The sequence below is a fragment of the Symsagittifera roscoffensis genome, chromosome 3 (assembly GCF_963678635.1).
Source record: "Symsagittifera roscoffensis chromosome 3, txSymRosc1.1, whole genome shotgun sequence".
Classification (NCBI taxonomy): domain Eukaryota; kingdom Metazoa; phylum Xenacoelomorpha; order Acoela; family Convolutidae; genus Symsagittifera; species Symsagittifera roscoffensis.
Genome location: NC_087064.1, coordinates 62,129,220 through 62,141,235, shown reverse-complemented (window position 1 = coordinate 62,141,235; position 12,016 = coordinate 62,129,220).

The following is a 12,016-nucleotide window of genomic DNA, read 5'->3' as shown; positions in this document are numbered from 1 at the left end:
GCTCTCCTTTCTCAAAACATTTTAATAGATCTCCCAACACGTTCTGGAAATCTTTGGTCTCTCACGCAATTAGTTTAGATAAGGGGAAATCAATCATAACGAAGGACAGAGCACAAGACTGGGGGGCTGATGATGCTTTCGAAGACGGCTACCTAGAAGACAGATCAATTGAAGAAAGAGGCTATGAGAGCGACCCCGCTGACAAAGTAGATAGAAATCTTCAGCGAGCCCCACTGTCGAACCCCTTCAGCCAAGGAGGTAACTGGTTTAGGAAAACAGTTAACAGGAAGGAAGGAGAACCTTATTTTAAACCACTGGGAAATAAACCCATGTCAGACACGAAACATACGGTCACATTAGATAACGGACATGTGATAAGAAAATCGGACTTAGCCTTTAGCAAAACCCAACCGGCAGCTCCTAAGACCTTCACGGCAAGACCGAAAGCGCTAATTAATAGTAATGATTTAGCAGGCAAGCGAAAAAGAAACTCCCCTTCCAAGAGACGAGACTCGAACATAGGAGGCCCCTCGATGACTTTCACACCAACGGTTGGAAACTCGAGCAAAAAGAGGAGACCATTCTACACGACCTCGAAAGGTTCAAAATTACATGACAATAATCTTGATTCGTCGTTAGAGTTAGACCTTTGGGATAAAGTCATTGACGACTACTTGGGTACGGAAGCGGAAATGGTATATAATACACCAACTGTTAAACTTCATAGTGATTTAGATCATTCAAGGAGTACTACACAAAGACAGATCAACACTGAGACAACTGTCAATATACCAACGGGGACAAGCGATGACCCAATTCGAGTGGATAGCTCTCCGGAGAAGACAGTGGAGACACCAAAAACCCCGATATCTTCGAAACATCGTGCTAGAAGAAATCCAGGCCCCCCGAAATTCTATGGCGATAGACGGTTTATCGACCAAGTGACGCTCAGTACGGAGACGATTAGTGCAGTAGACTCCGATGATGAACCGCTTATTACGTTTTCCGGTGCGAAGAGTCCGAAACAAACTCCTTCATTCGGTATGACGTCCCCCTCAGATTATCTAACACCCATTGACGAGATCCCACGTCATACGATCTTGGTTGCTGAAACCACACAAGACGAACTCTCAACTCCTTCCTCTCAGGCGATAAGGACGGCATGTGTATCGTCACCATTGGTAGAAGTTACCAGTAATGCTCAGGAGGACAACATTAGCGACATTTCCTCGGGTATCGACACCGATGTAAGAATAGAAGCGGATAATTTCCACACTAGATACAATTCTACGGTCTCAGACTCTTAAAACTTTTAAACTGTGGTAACATGACATGTTACGTATTTGATTTAGCTCGTATCCATTGGATACCTAGAACTTAATTTTTTTTCTCTTCGCGTGTAGTATTTACCTAGTTAGTGAGTTAGTTAGTTGTTTTTAATTGTACAAACATCACATAACCCACAATTGTACAAATCATTTTGTACAGTCAGTGTTGATATCTGTATAAACCTGTAAGTAGCCTGTATATATCACCATATAATTACCTCCATTGTAATTTGTACTCTCTGTAAAAATCCATTGGTGCTAAATGCGGTTACGTTTTGTCTCTTCTTTGGCCCTGGTGGAGCGAGGGGAGATGGAGTGTATGTGTGATATTGGTTACATCGTTGAGCGGGCAGATATTAATTTTCGTGCACTGGGGAATGTTGTGATTCAGTATTTTTAGTATGTTATAACCTTGACCTCTATGACCTAATTACATACCAGTCAATAATAACTCTACGAAGTCCAGTGGACTTCGAGTCACAAGTTGCTCTTTTTAGACTACAGTCAGTTTTAATTCAAACATTACTTTTATCCTCTTTTAACTTTAGTTAGATACTCAAGTTACCATTGGTACATCTTAACTCTTTATTAATACTATGCTGATAACATTTAAAAATGAGACTTGCTTTAACTGAGAAAACTGTAATTTGCTTTTGTTTTCAAACTTTTTGTTACACCTTTTGTTGACAATTTGTTAGACCCTCCCTATCCAATCTACTTCCCTTTCTTGTGCTTTATTCCTTATTCAGCTTCACTTTAAAACAACCCGGGGGGAGTGGTTGGTTAGTAAACGTAACGCCTAAACATTTTGATCCCTCCACAATTTACTCTGGTCCCTCCAGTTTATCCCCCCGCCCCCCATGAATTGTGGGTGCGGAAGAGTGTGTGCATGGGGTGAGAGAGTGAAAATCAACTATTACAATAACCTAAAAATTCCATTTTAATGCTTAGATGGGTTATAAAAATTGACTAAATGGGTTTGTTTTTCTGCCAATAAAATCCATAATGATCGATTGTTTTCCATTAAACTTTAGTGCGCCTGGAAAATTATTTGTCAGTTTATTGTATGAAAGTTTCACGCACTAGAATTATGTGGGAAAAAATCAGTTTTAATTGATTATATTGGCAAAAAAAATTTAAATATGATGAATTTTTTGACCCATTTAACCGTGAAAATGAATTCTTAGGAGATGCTAACTGAGTAATTTTATTATTCAATAATCCACTATAAATATTATAACTGAAATGTTCAATCTAATTTTGAACCGTTCTGCAAAACTAAAACCTGAACAAACCTGTTCATCCCTGGGTACCTCCACAATTCTCACACTCCCAAGTCCGCTTCCAAACCCCCAACCAACAATCATCTAACAAAAATATTTTCTCGAATTTGTCAGAAGTCACAATTGTTTGTTTTACTTTTCGAGGTTTTTTTCTAATTTTGTAAATGGTGACAATTTCAGCAATTTTTGATTACTTTGAATAAAAACCTTGCGTTTGAAACTTCTTGAGCAAAAATTACGAATTCATTCATAATGCAGGCTAAACTTCGTTTTTGAAGAAAAGATATCACGGCTGAGTAGCTAATTTATAAAGGCTTCTAAGGTTTTCAGTTGAAAAGGCTAATAACTTCTAATAGTTGAAAAGTTTTGTTGAACTCATAGAAAATGTTGGATTCATATTTTAATTAATAATAAATTAGAAGCCATAATTTTGTGTGCCCCACAATGTTTCACAGGAAAACTTTGTTGTGAAATTAATAAATTTATTTCAGACAACATTTTTTTTGTCAAAAGTAGCTAGTAACAATTCAACCATGTTTGCTTTTTATCCTACTCGCTGATGGATTTAAAAAAGGGGATGGGGGTCAAGTTGAGTATACTGATACTTTCTTATAATTTTTCTACCGATCAATTCGATTTTGTTGTCAAAAAGATTGTCAACCGTGCAAATTCTCTACGCACCTTATGTTTAGTTTTGTTGACAATTTTATATTTTTGCTGTGACGAATGATGATATCAAAGAATTTATTAAAAGATGTTTATCTATCAGAAAAATACTGATGGTCAATTTGGAACAAAATGTTTTCTCTTTTTCAAAAAGATTGATTTAATTAATTTCGATCTAAATTTGTTTTAGAGAACTTTACGACTGAGACCTGTTTTTTGAAAAAAAAACTCCGTCCTTTTTTCTATGGTTTTATTGCAAGTGAAATTCGTTACGTAATCAAACAGTTTGAGGTACCAAACACGTAGGTTCAGTCAACCAATTTTTTTTCAAAGTTGTAGTGTTTTGTGTATTAAACAAACGGTTTATTTTTAAACAAAATTGAAGCGCGAAACCTTTTTGATAATCAGATGGGATTTTTTCTTGACTATTTTCATATTCAGAAAAAATCAGTTTTTCTTGCTTCTTAAAATAACTTTTGGACTCGAACTTTTTTGGACGCGAGCAAGAGCCAATTCTTATTGTTTTTTTATTTTGTTTTAAATGATATTTATATATGTATATGTAACCAAAACGGTCGCATTCTGCTTTGCTTACACGGAAATGGTCTGCAACCGTGTAATAATAATAATAAATTGTTTGCAACTTAGATTCCATTCATTGTTAAAGCTACTACAATTACAACCAAACGAAATCTCATTGGGAGAACGCCGTGGAACTATGCAGCCGGTTTTCAGGCGCCTCTGATCCTGCTATGACCTCTGTTATTTTTTTAATATCGATAGTTAATCAAGAACTCAAAGAAAAAAGGTTTAATGATTTAAAGAGGAAAGAAAAAAAATTTGAAGCGAAGAAGGGGAAAATTTCAGCAGTATACCTACCCTTGACAGCAAATCTTTTTTTAAATACTAATTCTACTCAAAAATGAGTTTAATTGATTAAAATTGATTAAAAAACTGATTCAATCGAAGCTCAGTCCAGCTTAAAATATGATTTTTGTGCAGACTTGTGATGCTACTTGTGATGCTACACATATATTAAGAAAAACATAAGTAAAAAAATAAAATATTGAAAATTTTTTTGATTGTCTCGATAAAAACAACTTGGAGCCCAGTTAAAGCTGGAGGTACGTGTTTGATATTGTATCAATTTGTTATACTAAGGCGGTTTCACAAACTGGACTATGCTCAAAAACCTTATTTCTACTCTACTAAAAAAATGAGAGTGAAAATGTTTTGAATAATCAATTTTCCCAGCACGATATCATTTTTCTTACAAAAAAAAAAATAAAGAGCTGCCGCTACTGCAGGAACTATTATCACAACCGACTTTTTAAGTTAAGGTTTTCATCTCAGAAATGATTGTGTAATTTTCAAAAAACCCCAAAACTTAAAAAAAAACGGTCAGACGTTCTAAAACACGATCAAACGAGTTTCCAACATCTATGACTTTTTCCAGCAAAGGGCAGGTTGTGGCCGCTTAAGCAGAGAAGATTCCAAAACCGCATTTCTCGTTTGAACACTTGCCCTGAGAAATGGCACGGTAGTTAGAGATTTTTTGAAGGCCATAACTTTTTTCCTTAAAAAATGGGCATAGCCAATAACGAATGTTTCTTTAAACAACCTGTTTTGCCGATTAAACCTATGTAAAATTTGGCAGGATAGTTATTGAGAAAAATCCAAAAACGGTCAGCAAATTAGATAGTTGACATTTCCGAGAATCCTAGTTTTTCTTAACTTGGAAAAAATTGGACATACCCACTTATGCTGAAGAGATTCATTCAACCTGTATTTTTGATTGAACCAATATATCCAGGTTTGGTAGGGTAGTTCCTCAGACAAGTCAAAAAGTTTCAAAAACGGTCAGAAAAACAAAATTTTGTCTTTTCGGTGGGCCATCATTTTTTGTGGAAAAAAAATATGGACGTAAACAGGTGTGCAAAGAAGATTCTCGCAAGCCGTTCTTTTGATTGAACCCGAATTCCCAGATATGGGAGGGTATTTTTTGGGTAAATTCATCATTTTTCGCTCAAAAAATCTAAAATTGTCTTTTCATAGGACAATAAACTTTTTGTATAAAAACATTTATGTGTAGCCGTTAGGGCAGGGGATCTTTGACTAGCTGTTGTCTCCAATAAACCCACAGTCTCAGGATCGTAGAAAAATTTGGGCCACTTATGGAGGGAGTTTTTCAAATCCTCACCACTCATTGAAACAAAAATCTCAGATTTGTTAGGTTAGTTTTTGAGCAAACAAAAAAATAAATCGGTCAAATTTTCCCTTGCAGACTTTTTCGGAGGCTCGTAGGCTGTAGACAAAGGGGTATGACAAACAGAGACCGGGGGAATCTTTCTATGGATACCCTTTTTCGAAAACCGTCAGAAGGTTTTTTGAGGGTTTCAACCTGCAGATATATCATACTCATAAGTTACATTAGAAGCTAGTCGGTTGAAATTTTTTTTCAGCTATAGAAAAGAGCAGCTGCTCTTCTTTAAGAATCAAAAATTTTAAATAATAATTATTTTATACAGACTTGAACTGAGTAAGTTTAGTGTTACAATGGAGTTTAAAGTACTATTTTGTCAATCTGGAATAATAATTGCAACGTTTTTTGAAAAACATGTATCTCAACATATCATCAGCCCAAGATAACTAGATTTTCTAAAATGGTGATCACTACACATAAAATTTGTCGTTGGAATCTCTTATCCTCTTACTGTTTTTATGTCCCTCGTACATGGGAATGTGTATATACGACGACTGAACATTACAACGACAAGATATTGAGGCGAGAAGGCATTAAAACGACAAAACATTCGGGCGACAAACTTACTTTGTTCGCATCATGAATTAAAAATATTACATGATGAAAATTTAAGAATCTTCTTTTTCAAACCTACATTTCGATGCAGGAATATGCAGGAAAATCAGAACAGAGTCTTGTCATACTTTTAAAAGTCATTTAGTTCAGAATATTAGTTGTGAGCAGTAAAAAATCAACCGTTATGGTCGAACGTTTCTCAAAATTGTTGTTTGGAGAATATGACAACAGGAAAATGAAACATAACAAATAAAATACTTTTTTTGTTCTTAATAATTCTAAATTTTTACGAAAACTCTTTCAACTCAAGGAAATTTTTTCGCCAACCAAAAAATTCAGTTAATATTCTCGAACGTCATTCAAAATTGATTCTAGATGATAAAAAATACGATTGAACTTTAACCTATAAGACATTTAATGGACAACGCTATAATTCTACAAAAAATTGATCAGTTTTTTATTATTAAATCCGATCTGCACAACAAGCAGTTCAAAGTTGAATATCATTCAGTTGAACATCATATTCTAGAACATTCAAAGCTTCGAGTTATCAAAAAAAATTCAACCGGTCTGGCCTCGCATATGAGCTTGCTTATTTCTTAAGAATTTCTAAACGTACTGAAATGTCTTCTTAATGTCCCAAAAAAACTTTGACGCCTGAACAACTGTATTGTTTTCAGACACCCTCATAGTTTCCCTAATAATTTCCCTGCCTAATAGATAAGCAATTTCCCTCCCTAATATCTCAGTAAAGTAAGTCACCCTCATGTCTTGCCGTATCTTGTCATATATACTTTTTTCTCGAGTCGAGGTTGTGGTTTTATGATCAGGCGGTCGCGACTAATCTTTGGTATTTCCAGACTGCCACGACCAAAATTAGATTTTTTTAGACTGCTGCAACCAAATTTTGGTATTTCTAGACCTTGCAAAGCGCGGGAATGTGTCCGCGACCAGCGCGACCAAAAAGAAAATTAACCGCGACCGGCGCGACTGAAAAAAAAACTTGCCACGATCGGCAAAGAAAAGTTAACTTCGACGGTCGCGAAGGAAGGAAAGTTAACAGCAATTGGGTAAAAACGACTGGAGCAAAGCGTTTCGAGAGAGCTCGACGCAATTAAAACACTTTACGCTGTCTAGCGAACTTCGGATTAAAAGTATACATATACTGGATTTTTCTCTTCCAACTATTTGAAAAATGAAGAGGAACTCTGTATTCGGGTGTTTTTTCTTTTTTTCTTTTTCACGCAAAACAGGTTTGAAAATTTAGATTTTTCGTCAAATTTTACAAGTGCCAAACTTAAAAGGGTAAAGTGTAGTTTTACCCGAGTAAAAGTTTTTTTAGAGTTTTTAGTACTTTTACGGGAAGCAATATTGTTAAAAGTTGAAAAAACTGCAAAAAAATTGAAACCTTTTTGAAAAAATTTTGATTTCTTTGTTTTTCTTGTTATTTTGCTACGAAAACTTTTTCCAGTTTGCTAATTTACTATGACTGTCGAATATTTCTAAGCTCTACTTTTTCGTTCAGATCTTTTTATTACACTACGCAGAAAAAACTACAAAATTTTAGAAAAAAAAAGTTGTTGTCTTTCGTTTTTCTCCAAGACTATGTTCGTTTTATTCTGAGCATTTTGCACAGTAATTGGCTATCCTTGTTCGGTATTTGCAACCGTTTTAAAGTTTTTCAAGCAAAAAACACGAGAAATTTTCAAAAAAAAAATCAAATTGTTTTTAGCTTTAAGTTAAAAGCTTGCTGTTTGTCATCTAAATTTCTGTTCATTTAATGACTGTTCTGTAAAAGTTTGGCGACCAAGCCGCGACTGAATTTTCGAACATCTCGGAACTAATTTTTTGACCATGCCGCGATTATTTGATCATGCAGATACTAATTTTTTGACCATGTAACTAATTTTTCGACCATGGCGCGACTAGTTTTCCGACTTTGCCAAGACCAACTTTTTGACCATAGCGACTGAAATATGCTATTACCAGAATTTTTCCACGATTGAAAATCATGTCCAGACTATGGAATTTTGGTCGCGGAATGAATATCGAAAGGACCGACAAAGTCAAAAAGTAACTCGCGGACTTGAACCCGGAATGTTCCAACCATCGACAAATAACAAAAAATTTTGACGCAAGCTAATTTACTAGAGCAGTTCACCACAAAACGTCAAAAAAACAAAATGTTTATTTCAAACGCGCCGATGGCAAGTAGCGACCGCTTGCTGTGCTACGACGAGAAAACGATGTCCAATGGCAAATAAGTCGACTGGCAACTATTTATCCCGCGGCATCTATGTCAAAATAACCTCAACAAAAACAGAAAAAAACAAATGCTATCCTGATCAACAAATGCTATACTGATCAGCTATCCTGATCGACTGTTTTCTTTCCAGACATCCTCATAATTAACCTAACAATTTTGCTCCCTAGTAAGTATGCAATTTCCCTCCCTAATGAGTAAGTAAGTCACCCTCATGTCTTGTTCAGTATAAAACATATGTCATTTAATCATTATTCCCGAGCCGAGGTTGTGGTCTTATGATCAGACAATCTCGACCAAATTTGGATATTTCCAAAACGCTGCGACCGGAATTAGGTATATCCAGGCTTTGCAAACCGAAGGATTGTGTCTGCAAACGGCGTAAGCAAAGGAAGAGTAACCATAAGACCGGCGATACGACAAGAAAAATTAACCGCGATCAGCACGACCGAAAGAAAATTAACCGCGACCGGAAAAAAATTAACCTTGACAGATGCGACGGAAGGAAAGTTAATGGCATTCGGGGAAAAACGACTGGATTAAAACGTTTCTAAAGAGTTTGAAGCAGTAAAAACACTTGACGCTGTAAAATTAACTTCACAAAAAATACATATATACTGGATTTTTTTGTTTAGATTATGTGAAACATTAAGAGGAACTTTTTTTCCACGCAAAATCATCTTCCACAAACAATCGAAGGAGAAAGTTGAGTATTATATGATTTTTAAGCTTCTCAGTCGTGATTCGAACGATCTTAAAAACTCAAAAAAGTTTCGAAAAAAAAACTGGTAAGAAATTTTTAGTTAAGTGAAGAAATTAAGTGGTTAAATTTTAATTTTACTCGATTAATTTGTTTTTTTTTAAAGTTTTTACTGCCTATTTTGTAATTACAATTTTTTCTGTTTTTTTTTCTTTCCTTTGTTGTTTTTCTAGAAATTTTTCCTTTACAGTCTGCTATTTTGTTGTGACTGTCAAGAATGCTTAATACTTAGTTTTTCGTTCAGATATAAAATGAAAAAAAAATTTGTTGTCTTTCGACTTTCTCTAAGACTATGGTCGTTTCATGCTGTGCTACTTGCACAGTAACCGACAATGCTTCTTCGCTATTTGCAACCGTTTTACAGTTTTTCAAGCAAAAAATCAGATAAATTTTCGATAAAATCAAATTGTTTTTTCTAGCTTTAAGTTAAAAGCTTGCTGTTTGTCATACAAATTTCTGTTCATTTGATGACTGTTCTGTAAACTTTTGGCAACCATGCCGCAACTAATTTTTTGGTCACGTCGGCAATACTTTTTTGACCCTGCTGCAATATTTTTGACCATGTACGGACCAATTTTTCGACCTTGCCGCAACTAACTTTTTGACCATAGGGACTGAGATGCGCTATTTCCAGAATTTTCCGCGATTGAAAACCATGTCCAAAATATGGAATATTGGTCGCGGAACTAATATCGGCAGGATCGAAAAAGTCAAAAAGTAACTCGCGGACTTGAATCCGGAATGTTCCAACCGCCGACAAATTACAAACAATTTTGGTGCAAGCTAATTTATCAGATCACTTAACCACAAAACGACAAAAACGAAAAACGCTTATTTCAAACGCGCCGAAAGGCAAGTAGCGACAACTTGCTATGATACGACGAGGTACCGATGTCCAGCGGCAAATAAATCGAGTGGCAACTATTTATTTATGTCAAAATAACCACAACAACAATTTAAACAAATGCTTGTCTCTAAAATTTTGAGTTTGAGGAAAAAGTGTCGAACTTCACAATACACGGCACCTAATATTTATTAAGAAACATTTACCAAGTGGCAACTAAGCTTGTCGAGTGGCGGCTTTTTATAAAGCGGCAAATAGATCGAAAAATCAACAACAGCAAAGATTCGAATGCTTGTCCTAAAGATGTTCAACTTGAGAAAAGCAAGTCTGCTGGCGTCAATAAGTTTTTTAGACACAATGTCTGAGCGGCAACAAAAGCCAAAACTTACGACGAGTGGCCATTTTTTATCGAGCAGGAACTATTTTGCAAAAACTACAATTATAAAATCTTCAATTGCTTGTCTGTATGATGTTAAATTTTAAAAAACAAGTTCAGCAACATATGCGCCGATGTTTAAAAGGTCTTAAGACATAATGATTGAACGGTAACTAAGTCGAAAACTATGTCGAGCAAGAACTATTTATCGAGCGGCAACTAGGTCGAAACATCATTACTACAAAAAATCAATTATTGTCTCAAAAATATTCAATAAGAGGATAAATCGTTCAGCATTACAATTGCCGGCGTTCAATAGGTATTATCGAGCGGTAACTATGAAAGAAAAAACAATTAAAAAAATTCAAATGTTTGCCTAGATAAAGTTAAAGTTGAGGACAAAACATTCAGTAACATAATTGTTGGCCTTTAATTATTGTTAGGAAACATTTGTTGGCGAAAAACGATGTCGAGCATCAACTATGTCGAAATAAGCACAAGTCAAAATATTCCAAAGGCTTGTCTCGAAGATATCCAGTTCGAAGAAATTGCATTCAGCAATAAAATCGGTGGCCTAAAAAGTACTAGGAAGAATTCATTGAGAGGCAAAAGAGACGAAAAAACGATGTCGTACGCAAACTTTTATCAAACTGCAGCTGTGTCGAAAAAAAAAACACAAGGACAGTAATATCAACTGCTTGTCGGATAATGTTCAATTTTCTTGTCTTCAAGATGTTGAACTTGAAGCCACGTTCACCAACACGTTTGCCTGCGTTTAAAAATTATAATATGTCTTGGGTTAGTATATCTACAAAATACATGAATAAATCAAAATTACCTTCTGTAACACTGAAACTACCCACCGCAATACAAAAACTTTGATGTGGCAACATAGCCGACAAAGAATGGACAGACAAATAGACGATACAAAAGGCCGACTATTTTTTTTTGAAAAATGATTTTTTCAGTTAAAAAACGGGTCCTCGTCGAATTCAAACCGGTAACTCAGCACAGCAATCGGTACAGCAACCGGTAACTCTTTCTAACCTGCACAACAATCGGTAACTCTTTCTACGGTGTATTAATAGAGCACCAAATTTATTGGTCACTGAAGTTTCTACAAACTGCTGAACGTGACCGCAATGGAACAAAACTTCAGTGTTGAAACAACAAATGTTTTTCTAAACTATTTGTTTTATAGTTTCATCCAAATTGTAGAGCCCAAATTTTAGTTCATTTAAGCAGATCAAATCGAACTGTCATTTCAGTGGCCGCCCTGCAATTTCCATCTACTTTGGGAAAAATTTCATCAACTAAGAAATATTCATGCGCTCCATTTTATCATCTGAGCGGTTTATGTGGGCAGATGTTGTGGTCCAGTTTGAAACTCGACTGGTCTGTGATCCTCGTGATATTCTGGTTGACCAGCCGGTGACCCTCTTCAAATGAGAACTGTGTTTAAGCCTACATTCAAGCTGAAGATTTCAATTTTCTGTAGTCTCCATTTGAGTATTTGGAAGTCATCAACGGAAAAGGTTAGAATAACTTGAAAAATGTTCATAATTTGTAAGTTAGGTAATTACTTAACTACTGAGAAATTTAAGCAAACGAAAAACATAAATTGTATTACCAGGAAATGATGTTGAACAAAGTTTTTTTTAACAGAAATGGAACTATT